General features: G+C 37.1%; 1 protein-coding gene across 3 annotated transcripts in view; it reads right to left on the reverse strand.

Annotated features, from left to right (window-relative positions):
- The window catches only part of LOC150100506 (activating signal cointegrator 1 complex subunit 1), a 215,244-nt gene extending 192,417 nt beyond the window's left edge, over positions 1 to 22,827 (reverse strand). Inside the window, exon 1 of one of the 3 annotated variants that reach the window (XM_090403290.1) lies at positions 22,635 to 22,827. The gene's annotated coding sequence lies outside the window, so the exon portion shown is untranslated. Of the gene's footprint in view, positions 1 to 22,227; positions 22,465 to 22,575 lie in introns of those variants that run through there. The other 2 variants (XM_090403289.1, XM_090403291.1) reach the window with 2 other exon arrangements.
- Positions 22,828 to 23,395: the final 568 nt, after the last annotated feature.

Consider the following 23,395-nt stretch of genomic DNA (forward strand, 5'->3'; position numbering starts at 1 on the left):
ACATACAAATTGAACAACAATGGCCCCAAAACTGACCCCTGCGGCATACCACTAGTGACCTTTCTCTTTTGAGATACTGCAACCCCATATACAACTTTCTGATACCTATCTGACAGCCAGTGACTGATTCAACACAGAAGTCTGTTATCCAAACCCATCTGTTTCAATTTATTTAAGAGCTTGTCATGTGGCAGTCTATTAAAAGCCTTTGCAAAATCTGAGTACACCATTATATATACATCTCCTCTGTCCAAAGTATTTGTCACTTTGTAATAGTACATAAGTTAGTGAAACATGATCTCCCCTTAACAAACCCATGCTGATAACCACAGAGAATACTGCTGTTATCAACCTATTTCTGTAACATACTTCTCACCAATCTCTCCTGGACCTTCACCACAACTCCAGATATAAAGACTGGCCTATAATTTGAACCTACAGCCTTATCACCACCTTTATGCAGTGGAACAATTTTACCTTCCTTCCACTCCCTTGAAACTAATGCTACTGCCAGTTCGCTGGAACATTCTCTTAAGATGTGTGGTAATATGTCATCAAATCCTATTGCCTTATTAACATCAAGGTTATTTATTTCCTCAAATACCTCCTGCTCACTCACGATTAAGCTATCCTCTCCTATGTCCTCTACACCTAAGTTACTCATGATTCCACCCTGATCAGGATGAAACACACTTATAAACTGATCACTGAATATCTCAACAATGTTCTGCAGCAGTTACAATTCTACCACTTTCATCCTTTCTTTTAGTTCCACAGTGATCAGCATTCATTTGAGAAATTATGGACTTTTCAACCGTGTTATAAATAACTCTTTTAACTTCCTGACATTTCTATCTTCATATTAAGATCATCATCTGGAGCATATACACATACAGCAATCTTTCGATTAGTGCGCCTAATGCGTTCTTTAAAACAGGTACATTAATTGAAAATGCACTAATCGAATATAATAACCTATGGGAAAATGTATAATTCGTTCCTCAGATTTCTTTTTTGACCCTTAATTTTTTTTATAAAAGAATTAGGGTATCAGGAAGCTGAAAGACAATAAAACATATTCAGAATATAAATTTATTATTCTACTTCTTAACAAAGAATTGAGCTAATGTAGTTTGGCGGGCTTTTTCATACAACCGACAATATGGCCCTATTGCCTATTCTACTCTTCTGCAAATTTTACTGCTTCTCTCTTCATCAGGGTCAGCCTTTAAGCATTGCTGCTTAAAAACTTCGACTGTACAGAAAATATTTTGAAATGTTTCTGTCAAATCTCTTTTGGCTGACTATCAGTGGTTAATTTTCTTCATATTCTTCGGTATCTTACCGCTGTGCATCTAAATTTAGCAGGTCAGAATCACTCAATTCTTCAATGATAATTGGACATTATCATTGAAGGGGAGAAGGAAATGAAGGCCGTACGAATTGGTCGTCAACATGCGAAATCACGTGCTTTATAGATAAAATTTCCCAACTGTTATACAAGCAAAATAGTTACCACTTTAAAAACTAATGATCATAAAAGAGAAGTTAATTTTTCAGACGTATAATAATAAACACTCATCCCAGAAGACGAATTTATTACCCTATTATCAGAATGGATTCTACTTTTTTGTGATGTGTGCAGAAGTGTTGAAGGGTCTCGAAGCTGTGGGCGTACTATAGCAGACAACATAAATTTTAGCGGTAAAAATTTGGAACATAGTGTACATGGAAGTAGTGTAGTATGCCATTAAAATAACTTTGTAAAATGTTTTAAATCGGTAACTAAATTATTTCATTCTGGTGACTGATTTTTTAAAATAGTTAGCCATAAAAATGTATAGATAAAAAATTTTTAAAATCTGTAACATTTATTTTTAAGATGTATATAGGCACACTAATCGAATTTGGGTATTGAAAAAAAATGACGCACTAATCGGGAGCGCATTAATCGAGGGATTACTGTATACAGGACAAGCTGAGTTACATTACATACAGTAAGCTAGAGAAACAATGATTTGTTATTCTACAGGCATGATCTCTAGTGAAAAAAAAAAAAAAATTAATTATTTAGAAACTACATCAAGCTAAATTTTATTTATGATACCATGAGCAAACATACTTTCTTATAGATAGCTTTCTTTCAGTAGCAATGATGTCCTATTTTTAGAATTACAATTGTTATTTTTGATTTAGGATCCTGGATTATCTACAGTCTTGTTTGTAGCCACTCTTAGAGAGGAAGGTTCCGTGGGTTGAATATGTGCCTACCATATGTTTGGGATTTTTAGACCATCATTGTTCAGATTGGGGTGGTTGACAATGATCTCACATTAAACTTCCTTAAATTTGCATTCATACCATGTTTTAGTGTGATGTAAACAACTGATAGGAATTGTGTGTCCTGTTTCCTCTATATATATGGTATGTTACAGGTGCAATAAATACGGTATACTCCAGGGTGGGCCAGTGGAGGGAGTGAGTTTTTGGATGAGTTGAGTAATCTTTTTAATTTTGCAGGAGGTTTAAAGGTGGCTTTGAGGTTGTATTTTGTAGTATTCTGTTTATTTTATCTGATGTTCCTTTAATGTAAGGAATGGTTATAGTTTTATTGTAGTCTGGTTTATAATGTTTTTTTATTGAGGTCTTGTAGAGAATTTTGTTAATAGTGTTTTAGCTATAACCATTTTTTAGAAAAGTATTGCTGATAACTTTAAATTCGTCTGTCCATTGGAGTAGATCATCAAAGCCCTGTTTTTTAGAGTATTAATGACACCTAATTTTTGTGTTGGGTGGTGGTAGGAGTTTATGTGTATATTGGCCAGTATGTGTCAGCTTCTGGTACACAGTGAAGGAAAGACTGCTAGAAGGAAGACGTGTGTATCAAGAAATGGAAGTGTGTTCTGTTTTTCAATCTCAATTGTGAACTGTATGCATTTGTGTTGCTTGTTTAGGTGGCTAAGGAAGGTGTCTAGTGTCTGGCAGCCATGGGATCAGATCGCAAAAACATCGTCAACGTATCTCTAAGCCAGACTTTGGGTTTTAAAGAAGAGGAATCTAAAGCATGTTGCTCAAAATGTTCCATATAAAAGTTAGCAATGGGGGGGGGGGGGGAGATAATGGTGAGCCCATGGCTGAGACTTCTTTTTGTAGGTAGAAAGCATTTTACCATACAAAATAACCAGAACGTAATACATGCGCAAAGAGTGCCATGATATTTGGAGAGAATTTGTTCTGTAAAGAAGGATTGTGTTATTGATTGGGACATTCGTAAAGAGGACAGAGACATCATAGCATGCCAGTAGATGACATCCAACCAAATGGCAGGGAAAGTTTGGAACATAACCCTACTTTTTCCATATGATCCGAGTCTTGCATAAAGCGATTTATATAATGCGGAATTTCTATGGAACCTAACATCCACGTTACATGAGGGTCACCTGTATTTGATTGGTATATTTAAACTAACCAACAATAAAAAGGAGCTGCATATGTAGCTTAGTAGTGGGCAAAAAACACACACATAAACTTTATAATGAAATTTCAGCCAGAATAACAGCAGGATGGAAAGTTTTTATCCATTATTGAGATATTAAAGAGCAGTTTACCAAACTGCCTAAAAAGAAAGATCTACAACCAGTGTGTACTGGTTGTAGATCTTTTTGGAATAACCTTGTTAGATAAAATGAATAATACTTGGATAACAAAGCAAACAAAAGTAATGGACATTGCTTTATTAATAAAAGGTAACAAATGGCACTGAACAGGGCATGTGATGAGAATGTCTGACAATAGATAGACAAAGAGAACAACAGAATGGATGCCAATAACTGTTTATCGGAAACCAGAAAGACCAGTGGTAAGATGTGATAACAAGATGCTGTAGACATTTATGGTGGAGTGTTATATAAGACCAGTTAAAATGGAGGAAGCATGGAGAGGCATTCATCCAGCAATGGACTGGAGAAAGCTATTGATATGATGATGATGATAAAATACACTGAATTTATTGCAGTAAAGAAAACAAAGTAGTTGTAATGAATAAGATACCTCTTGATGTATAGAGGTAAGATCCAGAAAGAATCTGAGAGAGGAAAGAACAATTTCTGCCACCCACATCAAAGTTTCAAAAATGTAACTGTTTTTAGCACAAATGTTTTGTATTTCACTTCCACATTAAGTTGTCATTTAGGACAAGTGCCCAGGTTTGCCAGTCCTAGATTTGATCCTACTTGTGTATCCTTACCCAAGGAGCTACAGAATCTGTTAATGATACTTGTCAAAAGTTAAAATCTGCATAGGATACTAAATGCCTTTATGCTGTTAAACAAGGGAACAAGGTTTTGATAACACCATATTGACGAGAGGGAGTTATGGGAAAGTTTATGTAAACTGAAAAATAAAGATGAACTGGATTCTGGGTACTGTGTTGAGACTGAGGAGGAGGACAGAGTCTAATGTGCTTGAGATATGCGGCTAAATATAGAACGCATCATCAATTCATCTTAGCAAATAGGCAGCTTGATAATAACAGTATCAAGGACATATTTTTCAAAATGTTCCATATAGAAATTGGCTAAAGGGAGGAACCATGGTTGCCCTGTTTATACATGGCATCCTTCCAAGTGAAGTAGCCAGCATGGATAGCAAAATTAAAAAGATTAATGATGTCGGGGGGGGGGGGGGAGCATTTTTCAATAAATACTGAAGTGTTGCAAAGGGAGATACTGATAAATAATTAGCTGACATCAAAGCTCGCCACGATATCATTATTTAAATCTAAATAATGAATTAAATATCTGAAATGAACGGAATTTTAAATATAAGGTGAAGTATGACTGATAAGTGGAGTTAAAAATTTAGGTGTTTCACTAACTGAAAAGGGAGGGGAGGGGTAAGAGCATAAACTATAGGATGGAGAGGGTTATTAGATTTATCAATTTTAGGCAATCTGTATATCTGGGAGGGGAGGATTGAGTTTAACTATTTCAGGAGGCAATGATGGGACCTTTTTAGTGTTTTCTTCAAAGAATTGGTGAAACCATAATCCAGCAGTTCATAAGTGGTGAGCTCTCTGAACAACACATTAATTTTCCAATTCAGTGAAACTGGCAATCCTTTGACATGGGGAAGAAGGCAATTCAAATGATGCTAACTTGGTGAGAAAACCCCCATTACCAAATCCTATCGAAAGCCTTGGAGATGTCAAAAGCAGTGGCACAAGTTTCTCAAAACCTTTCCATGTAATGGGTCCAAAGGTATGTGTAAGTGAAGTAGGCCAGGAGATCTCATGTGAATCTAGGATGGCAGAAATCCATACCAGTGGTCATTAATTAAGCAGTTCTCAAGGTGTTGAAGAGTTGACTGTTGATAACCTTCTCCATTATTTCAGACAAAACAGATGTGAGAACAACAGGTTGATAACTTGATGGCAAACATTTATCACTAAAAAGGAGATAAATGTCATATGGGAACTGGTTGTATATGGGCTTTCTTCTGTGCTGTAGGGTAGATGCGTACAGTTTAGTGAGTAGACGATAAAGAACAGGAGCACATTACAATAGGTGGGATTCCATCAGGACTGGCTGCCTTTGTGGCATCCAAGTTATTCAAGATTCTTATGATGACTTTCTGGCAGGAGAAATGTACTGGGCAAAGGAGAAGGTAATTTGCCATGGTCATCTACAGAGGATTTGGAAGAAAAGAATGAAGCCAAGAGATCAGCTTTATCTTTAGGTGAGCTTACAATGCTACTGTGAGGGTGAGATAGAGGAGGTAGCAAAGATGGACAAAAGTTGAACTCAATAGCTTTGACAAGGAATGAGAAGGAATGACTGCCAGTCACACAAGTAGCAAGCTTTCTACATTTATCCTTGTTGAATTTAAAATTTACTCTTTTAATGATGGCTTTACAAGTGTTGTGACAACTGTGTAGGATGTAACTGAAACTGATGTCTCAAGCCACTTGAAATTTGAAAGACTTTTCTTAGAATCAGCAGCAAATTTGAAAAAATCTTAATAAATATAACTGTAGGGAAGTTTTTTTTCACTTGGCTATGCTACTAATTATATATATAATTATTAAATATAATTGTGTTAAACTTCCCAAGATTTGAGAAACTAATTCTTAGGCCTCCTGTCCAACAGCTAAGGTAAATCAAGAACACCCATTGAGGGCACCCCTCATAGGACTTGAGACTTTTAGTCTAAATTTTTCCACTTGTTTTGGGTGTTTCTGTGTGAGTGAGACAAACATATAGGATCCATTAATGTAACTGCTTCTCTGTACTGTATTCATTCCATTCAACCTAAAAATGAATTTAAACGAGCACATAGACCTAAATATTTGACAGAGATCAAGATTGGTAAAATGTTCGAAGCTGTTAGTACAGGGTGACCAGATTTTCAAAAGAAAAAAAGAGACGTTTTGAATTTTTCAGCAATTAAAAAAAGGGACAAAAATGGGGCACTTCTAGTATACTGTAAATAAAAATGGAATAATATATATAATTATAATTACAGTACATAAGACTGAAGTGTGCATTATCATTATTATTATATTTATATAAAGACATTATTTCTTCCAAAAGTGTTGGTTCTTTCAAGATGCACTCATAAAAGTCAATATATGAAATGTCAAAGTGTGTCTTGATCACAATTATTGCTTTCACAGTCTTGGTGTTGAAGCAGTTCTTTTCATCAGACCACAAAGAACTCACGTGACAAAAATTCTCTCTACAGCAGAGTTAGTTCGTGGGATTGCCATAACAAACTCAGCAACTGGCAATATGTTTTTGTAATGGATGTTTTTTTGTTGGAGCACCTTAAACACGTCACAGCACTTTTTGTCCACTTCAGCATTTGTGTCCTTCCATTTAGAAGTTCACAACAATATTTATATGGCTGACTTCATCAAAGAATTCATCTTCATCAACATTGAATATTTTTCTGTCAACATCACTGATTGCTTTTAGGCCGCTTGCAACTTCAGCCCAAGTTAGTAGAGTTTGCAAGTTAAATTTGAAATGATAAGTCCAATTGCTAGTTTGTTTTTATTATAAGAGAAACATTAATGCAAAACGATTATAAAATAATATGAATTCAATGTTTGCTCTATGGGGATATCACACAATAAAACTGTTTATAAGATCTTCTAAATTTAAATAATAAACTATGTCTGCCTCTATCAATATAGTTGCTAGAACAACCAATCTTTCTTGGGTCATTACTGTTCGCAAATCTTTTTTAATCAGCTTAGGCTTGGAAAAACTTCTTTCGTGCAATTGCTACGCTACCAGGAATTGTTAATGTAGCGACGCCACCTGCCGCAATATGGCTGAACGAGCGCCCTTATTAAGCAGCGTAGTGAGGCAGGCTGCCTCTATGCTACACCCTCTCGAATGTGCTGGTGCTTGGAGCATTTTAACAAGAATAAAACTGATTTTGTGCATCGATTTAATACTATGGATGAGACTTGGATTCACCATTACACACCAGAACCCAAACAACAGTCAAAACAGTGAACAGAAGCGCTGTTCAGCACCAAAGAAGACAAAGTCGATTCCATCAGCAGGAAAGGTCATGGCATTGGTGTTTTGGGATGCTAAAGGCATTCTGTTCATTAATTATCTTGAAATGGGTAAAACAATAACCAGGGAATATTATTCTGATCTTTTAACCAGACTAGATGAAAAAATTTGTGAGAAAAGACCCAGTTTGCAAAGAAAAAAATCATCTTTCATCAGGACAATGCACCTGCAAACAAAGGTGTTTTGGTAATGGGAAAATTAAGGGAACTGCACTATGAATTGTTGGAACATCCACCCTACTCTCTGGATTTGACTCCCTCTGACTTCTATCTCTTCCCAAAACTAAAACTTCCTCGTTGGTCAGCGTTTTTCTTCGAATCAAGAGGTGATTGCAGCTGTAGAGGGGTATTTTGCAGATCTTACTGAGAACCATTACAGGGAGGATAATGGTGCTGGAGCATCGCTGGAATAAGTGTTTTAGTCTTAAGGGAGATTATGTTGAAAAATAAAAATAATTTAGTCACCATCATCAAATTCCTGCCATGTACCCTCAAGGGGTGTACAGGATATGATAGTACTACATGAAAAAATTACATCATTACTAACTTCCTATCTACAATTTTCCCCCAAATCAGTCTGTTACTTGTCAAGACTCCAACATTATCAGATCTTATATTTCTATCGTCTAAGGCATTTTGTACCGTATCAATCCACCTATATCTTGGTCTTCCTCTGGGTCATTTTGTTGCCAACCTGGCAGAGAACACTTGTTTTGCTAATCTTTCCTCTCCCATTCTATTTAAGTGACCATACCACCTGAGATTAGCTCTGTTAATGCATTCCTGGATGCTGACAATGTCAAGTTCTTTCCTAATATCCTCATTTTTAATACGATATTGCCATTGATGCCATCTGTTCACGCCTCTAATCTTGCCCAGGACTCTCATATCTGCGGTCTCTAGTCTTTGGTCAAGTGTTTTACTTCTGACCCAGCTCTCAGATCCATAAGTTAAAACTGGTTTGAACACTGTCTTGTATACAGCTAATTTAGTGTTCTGACTAATTTCTCTCTTATTCCATATGAATTTATTCAATCGACTTCCCACCATACCAGCTATGCTGATTCTGTTGTCTATTTCTATATTTAATTTACCATCTTCAGTAAAAATTGTGCCTAAGTAGCTGAAATGTTTTACTTGTTTCACAGGTTCTCCATTCACAACACAGTTGACATTTTCAATGATTCTGCCTATTTTCATTGTCTTTGTCTTTTTATTGCTGACCTTCATACCATATCTATTACAACAGTTATTCAATTTAGTCAGAGAATCTTGCAGAATTGTAGCGGATTTATTTAGAAGTATAACATCATCCGTATAAAGCAAAGAGCTGACATTAACATCTCCAATTTTGATATCAGGCTTAATACCACTTTCCTTCATAATGTGATCCATATAGATAATGAATAACAGAGGGGATAATGTACATCCTTGTCTCACACCAGATTTAACATTAAACCATCTTCCTGTAATTCCTTCAATTCTAACTGCTGACTTACAACTCAAATAAAGACTAAGTATTGCTTGATATAATGCCCCATTGACACCATATAACTGCAGCGTATTGAATAGCTTCTCTCTTTGCACCTTGTCATATGCCTTTTCCAAATCGACAAAACTTAAATACAGATCTTTGTTATATTCCCATGCTTTCTCGACTATTTGTTGAAAAGTGAAGATCTGATCCTGACAGCCTCTATTTGGCCTGAATCCAGCTTGTTCTTCACCAAGCTTTTCTTCCACAATTCTTCTCAACCGTTTCTCAAGTATACTTGCATAGATCTTGCCAGGAACACTCAGTAGGGAAATACCTCTGTAATTCTCACATTCAGTTTTATTTCCCTTTTTATATATGGGTACTATGAGAGCTCTACTCCAATCATCGGGAATTCGTCCCTCTGTCCAGGCTTTCTGAACTATGAGTGCAGCCACTGTAAGACATTTATACCACCATACTTCAGCATTTCTGGTCGAATATCATCTACTCCTGCTGCCTTTCCACATTTCAAGCCTTTGATGGCTTTTTGTTTTTTCATTGTTAGGCCGAGAACTTTTCAGACCACCCTCATATATTCAAATACACATATGAAAACTTTCAAACAAGATAGTATATCAGTGCCATGTGTGGGGAAAAATGCTAAGGAGAAAGGGGTCTGTTCATGTGTTTCTTGAACAACTGATGGTTTGGGGAAGACAGAGTGAAAGAAGATGTTCTAACATTCCAAAAAACCAAGGCAGATGGAATGAAAGAGAAATTAGTTTGGCAAGTTTGAAGCTGGACAACATCAATTAATACTGACAAACAGGTATTCATGTTCTTATATTCTTGAAAGAGAGTGGAGAAAATATCATGACCACTTCAGTAGAACACTGTCCTTGAAAATACAGTACAAAATCATCTCAGTATCTCCCATAATGCAAAACACATCTCGTTGCGAATATGTATAATGTTATGCATTAAGGGGAGAGCCACTACCCAGACTAGTTTTGATCTTTATTGAGGTCTCTTCAGTGGGAGCCAGGCCCGAGTGGAGATACCAGGCAGAAGCATTAGCAAGGTCATCTCTGCCTATAGGAGTTGCCAAACGGTGTGCCACCTTTTTATTAAATTACTCTGGATTTAGAGAAAGATGTTGAAAGTTTATTTTTCACTTGGTTAGACTATAATAAATTTAGCTTAATCCTTTATCCAAGTGTGAGCAAACAAATTTGTGCCTGATCTTCAGGACTGGGGTAAGATGGTACAACACCAGGCAACTCATTGCAAAGGTGGAGCAAGCTCACAACATTCCTATCTCAGTATCTCACATAATGCAAAACACATCTCCTTGCAGATAAGTATAATGTTATGCATTAAGGGGAGGGCCACTACCCCCAGACTAGTTTCGACCTTTATTGAGGTCTCTTCAGCAGGAGCCAGGCCCGAGTGGAGATACCAGGCAGAAGCATTGTACCACCTTACCCCAGTCCTGAAGATACTTTCAGGGCGCAAACTTTATTTGCTCACACTTGGATAAAGGATTAAACTAAATTTATTATAGTCTAACCAAGTGAAAAATAAACTTTCAACATCTTTCTCTAAATCCAGAGTAATTTAATAAAAAGGTGGCACACCGTTTGGAACTCCTATAGGTAGAGATGACCTTGCTAATGCCTCTGCCTGGTACTTCCACTTGGGCCTGGCTCTCACTGAAGAAACCTCAATAAAGGTTGAAACTAGTCTGGGTAGTGGCCCTCCCCTTAAAGCATAACATTATACATATCTGCAAGGAGATGTGTTTTGCATTATGGGAGATACTGAGATAGGAGTGTTGTGAGCTTGCTCCACCTTTACGAGTTTCCCGGTGTTGTACCACCTTACCCCAGTCCTGAAGATACTTTCAGGTACAAACTTTGTTTGCTCATACTTGGATAAAGGATTAAACTAAATTTATTACATATTACATACAACTTAATAAACTCTGCAACCTTGGATCTCTATTAAAATTTAGAATAATTTTGATTTCCATGGGACCATTTTAATATGCCGGCCTGGCTGGCCGAGTGGTTAGCGTGTCTGCTCTCCAGCCAAAAGGCTGCGGGTCCCGCTGTGGGCATGGATGTTTGTGATTGTGAAAATACTAGTGGTGGTAGTCGACAGTAGATAGCATTGGTGCAGATGATGAAGGTAGTTGCGGTTGGTGGAGATGGAGAGTACCCTCCCTCGATAAGTCATTGAACTCCCTGGAGATGTTATGTAATAATAATAATAATAGGAAAATTAGACAAAAAAAAAAAATTATTTGAAATTGTACTTGTTATATATCTCATATCACTCTCACAAAAAAATAGAGTAAAAAATAAATTGTAATATTTAAAATTTAATACAAAGTACTAATTGTTTTTATATTTATATTTATATATATATATTTTTTTTTTAAGAAATGTTACCCGCAGGACTTAATGTGCCAAGTTGCACTGGTGGCCCAATTGCATCCATATTCTGAATTTGGGACTACTATAGAAAATTCAATTAAATAAATGTATCTAAAAAACATTTTTGATATACACATGCATCACTTATAGAGTGAGTCACCTATTAATCTGGTCTTTTTTTTTTTTTTTTTTTTTAATCAGACATGATTAGTTATCATTGATCACTACTTGTCACTACAGGTGTCATAACTATTATTCAGTGTTTGATCAGAATTCATGGAGGATAAAACCATAAAGGTGCCAAGAAATTATATTCTTGGTTTAATTTTTTATCCAAGTGTAAGCAAACAAAGTTTACACATGAAGTAACTTCACAACTGGACAACTCGTTTATAGAGACTAATGACATAATTATGGGATACAAAGGCAAGTGATGTGAAGTCATTATCCTCTATAAAAGAGTTGCCCAGTCATGAAGTTGCTTCACATTGAAACTTTGTTTGCTTACACTTGGATAAAGAATTAGACCAAGAATTTAATTTCTTGGCATCTTTAAATTTATAGTATAACAAAGTGGAAAAACTTTCAACGAGGATAAAACCACTGTATCATATCAAATATATACAAAAACTGGTTGTGTATACCTGGTCAAACTGCATACTATTTCACTGCACAATCTTTGCATGAATATTATTTGAAGTGTCCCTTCTTCCTAATTCATTACTATCATACCATGGAAGCTTAAAGTTAAAGTTAAAAACAAACTTAAAGTCTTTACTCTCTCTCTCTCTTTCTTGTGCAAGGAGAATGAGAGAGAGTCTCTCCAGTAACTCTTTCTAAGTGCCTCTGTAACAAAACTAAAAGCACAATGGGACAATGCAGCTTTCGATTGGAAAACACTGCAATTCTCATTATGAGATAAATCTTTATATGGGCTTTTTCAACCAAAGGTGATTAACTGATCTCATACAGAGGTGATGATAGCTGAAGAACTAAAATCAACAAAATTAGAAATTAAAGAGGATTTTAGGTCCTTATGTCGATTTTTCATTTCAAACTGTCTGGTGTGAAATAGAGGCCAACTTGACAAAATATACTGTTGGTTGCTACTATAGACTAGAGGGGGAGAGTCCACAGAAAGATGCTGATGGCATGCATCGGCAGGTTAGCACATTCAGTGCAGACTGAACAATTATTATGGGTGACTTCAACTATGAGAACATAGATTGGAGAGAAAATAGAGGATATGGAAAGATAGAAGTGAAATTCATATAGTTGCTAAAGGATAATTACCTGAAACAACATGCTATAGCATCAACTCTGTCTCCAATCAGGATGTTCTTGTTCTGGAAAGTTGCTAAACATGTGGAATTCTCTGTCACTAAAGGATTTATTTTGACTATAAGTTGGTAATTATGACACACTTAGGAGTCATCTAAGAGCAGAGCTATGTCTTGATAAACTACAAAGAAAGAATCTTAATAGTGAATGGGAAGTGGTCAGGGATTGTTTGAGAGAAACAGTATCAGACTGCATACCCAAGATCAAGAGGAGGATGAACCAAACGGAGATTAAGTAGATGAGTAGAGATATAAAGCAGCAGCTGCAAAAAAAAAAAAAAAGACACTGTAGAGTGAATATAAAGAAAAAGGTAATCGGCATGCTCATGAGCAGTACAGAATGCAAGGAGGGAGATTAACATGGTAAGAAAAGACAAATCGATTATGAGAGAAAATTAGCTAAGCAGCCCAAAGTAAATCCAAAAGAGTTTATGTTATGTAGCAAGTCAGAGGAAAAATGACTGTGGTAGGATGACTAATACATGCTGATGAGACAAAGGCAATCAGTTGATGATGTGACAGCGATTCATGCCAAACTTGAGGTAAATGAACAGGAGGTGTTTAGCATACTGAAAAATATCAATACAAATACAGCAGTGGGACCGGATGGTAGTATCCCAGCCCATGTACTATGAATATGCAAGAGAAACTGAATTTGCTTCTGATGAAGTTTTTCAATCTAAGTCTCAGCTCACACAAGGAAGAAGAAAGAAGGCAAGATAGTTCCATTATATAAACATAGTTCCAAGACAGAGATAGCAAACTACAGACCAATTAACATATTGAGAGTAGTTGTTCAAGTATTTGAAAAGTCAGTTAAAGGTAAAATCCAACATTGGGTGGAAAGGGATGAGATACTATGTAGTTGACAGTATGGCTTTGTAAAGATAGGTCTTGTGTTAGTAATTTATTTACATTTTATAATAAAGTGACAATGGAATTGGATAAAGGAAATGGCTACACCATGATACTGCTGGACCTTGTAAAGGCATCTGACAGAAAACTAAATGGAAAATTTAGAAGGCTTATTGCCAAACTTGGTAAAGTAGCTCAAAGGATTACTTGGATGTTAAAAATCATGCTAAGAAGTAAATATAGGGAAGTTATTATCCCTCTTTATAAAGCAATGATTCAGCCACATCTTCACTACTGTGCACTGATTTGGATACCTGAGTTTCTTGGGCACCAGTGGAAGTTGGGTGCATTACAAAGTTTAGTTGATAGGTAGAGAAGAGGGGGACACGAAGATATTAGAGGGGTTTTATAAAATAGATGCAAAGAAAATTTTTCAATATATGACAAATATTCAGAAAACTAGGGTCATCTATGGAAGTTGTGTAAGAGAGTAGTTTTGTTAGTATTGAGTTTGTGTTAGTTAGTAGTGAATGAATTTAAGAAGTGGTATGATAGGTTTTGTGTGTATAATAGTCAATTTTGTTCTTCTATGACATTCTCCAGACTTTACAGAGATTCTGTATAATAATAATCTTTGAGCATTTCTGGTCAAATATAAACCACTCCAGCTGTCTTTCCACATTTCAAGCTTTTGATACCTTTTATTACCTCAAATATTGTGTGCTTCAAAGTAATTTTTTTTAACATCTAGTCCACACATGAAAGGCCATAACACTTATAACACATTAGTGCTGAGTGTGTGGGAATACAAGAAAGATGGAGTTTGTTCACATTTTGCTGAACAGCTGAGGGTTGGTTGTAACCTTTGAGGGAAGGCAGAGTGGGAAGACTTCTAAAGAACAATGTAGATGGAATAAAGAAGCAGGAAGTGAAGTTGGCTCAGTGAGTTTTAAAATGGACTGTTAAAAGGGTGTTGGTTAGCAGTAGCACTTGTTTTAATGATTTTGGAGGAGAGTGGAGAAGTAATAACGGCCAATTCAGCAGAGCACTATCCATGAAAGTATCTACAGAAGAGGCACAAGACAGAAACCAAATATCTATGAGAGAGGGAATGAAGTGGGTCTGTGAGAGAGAGGGACCATTAATTAGCCAGATTGCCCTCTTCTGGATAGAACTGAGCAATCTTAGAGAGGATTTTGGTACACCATCCCAAATATTGGAGCAATATTCCATGGCTGGGAAGATTTGGACTTAGTATAGAGTTAGCAGCTATGAAGTAGTGTCTTGTGCAAAAAAGTACACCAAGTTTTTTGGTGGTCGCAGGAGCTATAGTTGGAATATGGTTGTGACAGAAAAGACTGGAGGTGCAACTCAGTCCAAGAAGAGAAATCTGATCATGTTTCAATATCTCAATATTACTGAATGTAAAGGGGGGGGGGAATATGAGCTCTTTCATGCACGAGTTCAGACACAACCGAGTTTGGTGGCATTGATGTTTACAAGGTTGTCCTTGCCCCACTGGGATATATTTAAGGGATCGGAGTTTAGGACCCTGGTCATGATAGATCTCGAGGATTCTAATGCTTAAGCATTAACAGGTTTGTTGAATGAGAAGTAGGAATGGGGTGTACTGTTGTCAGCAAAGCTCTGGATAGGATTGGAAGTCTATGAGAACAGGTTGTTTATATACAAGAGGAAGAGAATGAGTGAAAGAACAGAACCCTGGGATACTCATGCATTGAGTTGTGAAATCTGAGGATAGTAGGGTATCAACCATGACACATAACGAGCGACCAGTGAGAAAATTGGCATTCCAGTTGCAGAATGGGGAAGGCAAACCATAGGATGGCAGTTTGGTGAGTAGGCCCTTGTGCCAAACCCGATATTATTGCCCTCAATATTTCAAATGGCTTTGAAAGAGAGAAACATTCGAGCCATGTGAATTTCTCAATGGCTCGAGTCCATAGGTGGGTGGTTAAAGCAAGATCAGATGTAGATCACGAATGGCAGAATCCATACTGCTGGTCTCTGATTAGTTGATATGCCTCTAGATGGTTCAAGAGTTGGTTGTTGACCTTCTCCATACGTTTTGAGAGAACAGAAGTGAGAGCATCTGAACAGTAGTTCATAGGTTGACTTTTATCACCTTTCTTTGGGATGGGCTGGATGTGGACCTGTTTCCATGTTGTCAGATAGGATAGATTGAAGAGGCAATACAGAATAGGTGTTAGTTCTGGAGCACAATTTTTTTAACACAATAGGTGGGATACCGTCAGGACCAAATGCCTTGTTTGTGTTCATGTTAAGGATTCTTCAGATTTCTTTTTGCTAGAAGAATGTGGGTGACATGAAAGGAGCCATTCTTTGTGAAGTGAAGGAACTTTGCCCAGATCATTAAATGCAGGAATTGGAGATGAAGGGTGATGCAAGTAAGTTGGTCTTGTCTTTTGGTGAGGTGACTAGAGTACCATCTGGATGGTACTGTAGTAGTGGTAGAAACCTGGGTGGGCAGAAGTTGTGCTCAATGGCCTTAGCAAGGGACCAGAAGAAGCGACTACGATTTGGTCCTTTCAAAGTATAAGCAGAGAAGGCATCAGGAGTTTTGGTCTTGGGCCAGTTGTCATAAGCAGAAGCTTTTTTTCTTTTACAGCATTGGCACACTTTTCTTGAGAACCAAAGTTTGGGTGGTGGCTGAGAGTTTGTACTGGAATAGTGGATGAAAGCCTTCATTCCTGTGAGGATGATTTCGGTTATTTGGTCTGAGCAGGTGTTTGGATCAGAAGAACTGAAACAGTAGTTGGAACATGGGAAGGAGGAATAGAAGTCAGAGATCATCCCAGTTGGCACCCTTGTAGGGTCAAAGGCTTCAAGGATGTGAGCTGATGGGTGTAGGTTGTTTTGCAGCAAAAGAGACTTGTATGAGGTTGTGGTCTGAGTTTCCAAGAGGAGAACCGACAGCTGCAGTATACCTGGAATGGAGGTTTATTAGGAAGAGGCGAAGTGTGTTAGCAAATTGGAGAGGGGTTGTCTAGCATTCTGGTGGAAAGATTAATGATCTGAGATAGGTCATTGCTGATGGCAAATACCTCAGCATCCCTGCCTGCTTAATCAGTTTTGTTATCTGTTAGTAATTTCTAGTCTAATTTCTAATCTCTAGCTTTGATATAGTCATTTTTTTTCATCAGATGTCAGGCCAGAAGTTTAACGATTGACCAAATTAGCGTGACTTTTGCATCCTATGTGTATTGTAAAATATCTCATTTCTTTTTGTATGTTATACTCCAGGTGATGACCTGGATATAAATTCCAAATGTCAGGTGATTATTTTGATTTATATTAAACTGAAGTTATTCCTATAACATGGTACTGTAGTTATCTCCATAGAGAAAGGGGAAGGGTTTATGGAAAAAAGGGGCTGGGGAGATTTTCATAAACCCTTCCCCTTTCTCTAAAAAATAGTTCCTATTTTCAGCCCCTTTTTCATCTTTTTCCCACCCTTAAAAATAATATATGCATATATTTTATATAAAAAAATCTGGTTTTTTTTCAAATTAATTCTACCACATTGCCTACCCCCCCCCACTTCCCCTTTCAACACCATAACAGCAGAAGTATGCACACCACAGAAAGAAGACAGGCAACAACATCCAAGAAAAGGTAGGTGTGAATTTTCTTTTATTTATGCTACATATATTTGTCTCTAAAAGTACATCTGCAATGCCCTAAGAATTCTTGAGTAAAAAGCCAATGACATTAAAAAAAGGAGCACTCCTAAACAAAAGCAGGCAAAATAGTCTGAAAAATAATAGTTTTTAAGAGGAGTAACATGGGAGTTTTCCCAGAAATAATAACTGTAAGTAAGATAGTTCATTATACAGAGGAGACTCTCCAAGACTAAGGTGGAAAATTATAGACTGATCTTAACTACTCCAGAGCAGTAGTTAAGAATAATTTAAAAGTTCATACCGTAGCAATCTGTACTTTCATAAAGTGACAGTTGAGTTAGGTTGGATAGGGGAAATAGTTACATTATGATACTAATGAACTTTGTGAAAGCATCCCATGATATACTGAACAATAACCTATTAGGTAATGGGAGAAAACTAGTGTGAATGCGAGTCAAACATATAACCAGTGGCATGTCACTGGTTATATGTCACAGGACTCTGTACTTGGAGAGATGCTATTTAATTTATTATTATCATCTGACCTCCAGGGAGTCAGAGACTCATCGTGGGAGGTACACACTATTGCACAAAATACTCATCCAACCGTCCCTTAAATTGATTCAGTGTGTCTCATCTCCTCTAATTCCTTTGTCTATATTCTCAACACACTCAAGTAATACATTCCACTCACCAACCATTCTCCATGCAAAAAACCTGTTCCTCACCATCCTTATATAGTTTCCAGCGATGGCCTCTTCTTTCACCCCCCCCCTTCTCCCATCCTTTGAAAAATCTCTTGGATGTCAACCTGATAACCCCTGACGAACTTATATGTTTCAACCATATCCTCCCCCCCTTCCTATTCATGAGGCTTTGCAACTTACATTCTCTCATTCTGTCCTTGTACTCCACATTCCAGAGACCACTGACCACCTTGTGAATCTTCTCTGTACCCCTTCCAACATATTCTCATCACCATTAAACCCAGCAACCAAATCTATGCACAATAATCCATATGAGGCCTGATCAAGACCTTATACAATGGCATCATAACCTTTTTACATGTTAGGGTCCTCTGCATCATTACCATTATTCGATGTGATGTCTTCACAACTTGTGTAATATGGACCCTGAACTACAGGTCCTTGTCCACCATAACTCCTAGATCTCTCATCTCCTCTAATTCCTTTAAAGTTTCCCCACTAGGTATACACTTGGTGGAGAAACTTTAGTTCCATTGTCCTTCCTCATCACTGCTAACCAAATCTCAAAACCTTACGCTTTCCAACATTGAACTGACAGTTCCATTTACATGCCCATTCATGCAATCTATTTAAGTCCTCTTGTAAGGCTATAATATCCACTTGGCTCTGCATATCACTAGTTAAACCCATCCCAATATCATTAATATAAAAATTGAACAATGGTCCCAAAACTAACCTCTTTCCAGGCATATAGCAACATTCAACTAAATGTCTTCCTGTCAACCTCCACACTGCCTCATAACCATTGCCACTATTTCCCTCTTTCATGACTACCTTATGTGGCCAGCAGCACTTCCCCCCTCCCTTCTTGTCCTTTCTATCTTTGCAAAAAATACTGCATCCTTCCATTTCTATGCGGTACACCACCAGATACCTTTCTCTTTTGAGATACTGCACCCCCATATACAACTTTCTGATACCTATCTGATGGCCAGTCACTGATCCAACTCAGAAGTCTGTTATCCAGTCCCCTCCCTTTCAATTTATTTAACAGCCTGTTGTGTGGCAGTCTATCAAAAGCTTTTGCAAAATCCAAGCGCACCACTGTATATGCTTCTCCCCTGTCCAAGATATTTGTCACCTTCTTATAGTACATGTTAGTAAAACATGATCTCCCTTTAAAAACCCATGCTAATAATCAAACAGAATACAACCGATTTCTATATTCTACTCACCAATCTCTCCAGTACCTTCACCACAACTCCAGATATACAGATTAGCCTATAATTTGAAGATACAGCCTTATCACCACCTTTATGTAGTGAAACAATTTTACGCTCCTTCCACCCCCCTTGGAACCTGTGCTAACAGGCATGCCAATTCCCTGAAGATGTGTAGTGATATGTCATCAATCCTATCATCTTATTGACATCGAGGTTATTTATTTCCTCAAATACCTCCTGTTCACTCACAATTACACCATCCCCTCCTACGTCCCCTGCACTTAAGTTCATGATCAGGATGAAACACCCTTATAAATTGATCACTGAATACTTCAACAATGCCTTCTGCAGCAGTTACCATTGTATCATTTTCATCCATTAACATCATCTTACCATGATCATTCTTGCTTCTACTTGCCACATATCTAAAAAAACTCTAGTCTTTCTTTACCTGATTTGCCAATTTCTGTTCATAGTGCACTTTTGTTTTCCTTAGTAATTTGAGTCACCCTCCAGGCTTGTTCTTTATACTCTTCATGTAACTGATTATTACCATTATTCATCTTGAACTGTCTCCAAAGTACCTTCTTCCAGATTTCATGCTTAAGTTCCTCATTCATCCATATTACCTACCTTATTCAGCCTTTTGGCTTCAGAATACATTCCCCCATTGAAGCTGTCATGTATTTCTTTGTCAGTTCCCAAGCAGCACTGATTTCTTTACTGCTCAACTCCTCGTTCCATGCTATAGCACCAAGCTGTCCTAAGCTTGTCATAATCACCAGCCTTATAATTCCACATAATATCCTCACAATAGACACCAGCACTCCCACTTTTTGACTCAATGGATGTCTGAATAATAACAGTCTGTATGTGGCTAGCTACAACCTAGGTGATCACTTCATGATCATTCTCATCAGCTGGAAGAAAGTGTGAAACCCCACTCACAATTACATCCTCTGATGAAATGATCAGATTTAAAACTCTTGATCTTTGTGTGCCCTCCTTTACATGCTGCCTGAAATGGCTATCTCTCAAGAACTCAAGAAATTCAATTTCCTTATTCCCAAATGCACTCTCCTTAATTATGATTACCATCATAATTAAAATCACTCATAATAATTACCCTTTCTTTGTTCACTAATCTAAGTTGTTTATACATTTCTTCATCACCATCCACATTTCCAGGCCTATAGCAACATTCAACTAAATGTCTTCCTGTCAACCTCCACACTGCCTCATAACCATTGCCACTATTTCCCTCTTTCATGACTACCTTATGTGGACAGCAGCACCTCCCCCTCCCTTCTTGTCCTTTCTATCTTTGCAAAATATACTGTATCCTTCCATTTCTATTCTCGTTGGAATATCATCTTCATTCAACCATTTTTCACTTATTCAAATGATTTGGGGGCGAATAAACTCAATCAGTGAAACCACTTCATCTGATACTTCTGGCAATTGTAAACAAACACAGTAATTCATTTTTAGATCTATAGCCAGTCCTATCCAAGTCACTTGCTGGTTGTGATTTCTCCACCATACCTGCCCAATCACCTTTATCACCACTTACCATGTATATCTGTTCAGTCTCAGCTTCCTCACTCACATTGCAATATACTCCATCTTCATACACACAGTCGCTGACACTTTCAACATCCACAATCCTTATGCTATGTCTACCTGTCCACCCAGGCTTCCCCCACACCCATTTTCCTGTTCCTCTTGCATTCTTGTTTTCTCCTCATCTCTCACACCACTACTTCTACTTTTCACCACCAAGCACTTCTGTCTCTTCAATACCACTCTCCTGATTTTTCACTTAATCTCTTGCATGCATCACACACTATAATTGCTACACACACACACAGTGCTTCCATCCAGCAACACTTACTCCAGCCATTCAAATGCAATCCATCACACTTGTATAATTTAATTCTTCCCTCAAACATGGCATACATCCACAAACTGTACTCTCTTCTCCTCACACAGCTCCACTAGTATACCATTCATGATTTTAGCTATCCTTCCCAAATCATCATTGTCATTCCTAAACAACACACTGACAACCTTTCCCACTAGTTTTCTTTCACTCTCTTCTCAATAACCCCCTAATATTCACCCTCACATGCTCCTTATGTCCACATAGATCATTTATTCCCACAATTTCCTCATTAATGATACATGAAAGGATTTGAGCAGGAACTAGAGGAGACAACAGTTAAAGTGATGTGGCAATCCTGTAGGATGATTTACATAATTTGATGTGTTCATAATATCATAATAGTTGCTGGTTCAATGTTGTAAAGAGTAAGATTATACACTTCGAAATGAAAAGATTACAAGTTGTGCATTAGTTTAATGGCGGTAGACTGCAGAAATCTGATGAGGCTAGGTTTCTTGAAGATGCTGAAGGGATGAATGGAATCCAGAGGTAAGCAATCAAGATAACTTTGTGTGTGTATGTGAAATGTTTTTATGCATAGGCTACAAAGCTTGGTTAATAGGCAGAAAAGTAGAGACTGATAAAACTTAAGTTACTAAATGTATTTTATAAAAAATTGCTGCCTACATAGCAGATTGAAAATGCTCGAGCTGCCTACATAGCAGTTTGAAACGTGCTGGTGCACGTTCACACGAACTATGAGTACATCGTGAGGAAATTGCAGTAGTGTGTGCATGACTAAGCGATATCACAAACCTCAAAAATTCGTTATAACAGTTTCTAAAACTTGCAACAATATAATTCTTCGGAAATCAACAGTAAATGCAGTACATCAGAACACTGCGTCCGTACTCCAACCAAAAAGCTGTCGCTTCGAATTCACTACAGCATCGACGTTTACGAAAAGCTTTCTAAACGATTTTCGGCAACTAATGCGACACCAACAGCTTGTTTACTGGAGGAACGGCATGAAAGAAAAAAAAAAGTACCTGGTTGGTCTGTACAGCATACACAGATTATCTGAATCTTTTAGCTGGCCCACGGTATTAAAACGATTGATCGTTGCTTAGATTCTCATAAAAAGTTGCTAATTTAATATTAACATTTACACAAAAGCAATTCCGACCGAATTAGTAGTATTTATGATCGAATGGCAACTAACATTCACAGTAAAAATCAACGTATGAATATTACTGTGAATAGTGGAATAGAAACACTAAGCATTGGGGCAGTTTCCGAGGCGCCATTGATACGACATCTACGCTGATTGTGAACGTTGAATAAGCATGTTCCTAATTGACAAAACGAAAATTACTGTATTATCATAAACAACGTACCTCTCCTTACTCAAGAGCTTTATTACAGTGAAATGAATTTAAATAAAACAACGCAGTACCTATTAAAAATAAAGTGGAATGATTCCATAACAAAGGTTTATTGCGCATACACAAACAAGGACCAAAACCGAAAATAAACACTCTAAATACGAACAACAATCGACAACTAAATATTAAACCACGATAACACGTGCTGCTTTCGTAAACCCGAAATTATCCTAAAACAGTCCTCAGCTTCATTGTTTTAATGCCATCTCCGAGAGTTGCCAATTTCATCTCGGCGCATTTCAAGGCATCAAACTTAAAAAAAAAAAAAAAAAAAACTCATATGGCAGATGCTTACATTATAGTTTTCTTTTATAAAATCTAACGAATTTAGCTTTCTTGTAGAAACTAATAAATTTCCATAAACCATCAGAGGTAATTTGAAATTTGAAATTTAGTGTTTTTTATATTTTTAATGAAGATACAAATAAATTGTAGTAGTTATTGTTGTTAGAAGATATTTAGAAATCGCACACATAATTATTTATGCGATTGGGGAAATAAAATATAATTATTTTATCAGTTAACGTCTTTTATTCCATTAGCAGAAAAATACTGACTTGATGGGTGAAGCATAAATGCTTTTCATATTCTCCTTTGTCTGAGAACGAAAGTTCTTTGAGTGGAGAATTATTGAGCTTTAAGCTCGCCCTGAAAGGGCAGTGAGATAGCTGTGTTTAGCTGAGCATAGAATTGATTTGGGTCTTTTGTATTTACAGAAATCTGATTCATTGTAGTCTGACGCTTGCTTGATGAGTGGATTCGGATGATTGTC

The sequence above is a fragment of the Typopeltis vanoorti genome, chromosome 13 (assembly GCF_054136105.1).
Source record: "Typopeltis vanoorti isolate ZY-2024b chromosome 13, IOZ_Tvanoo_1.0, whole genome shotgun sequence".
Classification (NCBI taxonomy): domain Eukaryota; kingdom Metazoa; phylum Arthropoda; class Arachnida; order Uropygi; family Thelyphonidae; genus Typopeltis; species Typopeltis vanoorti.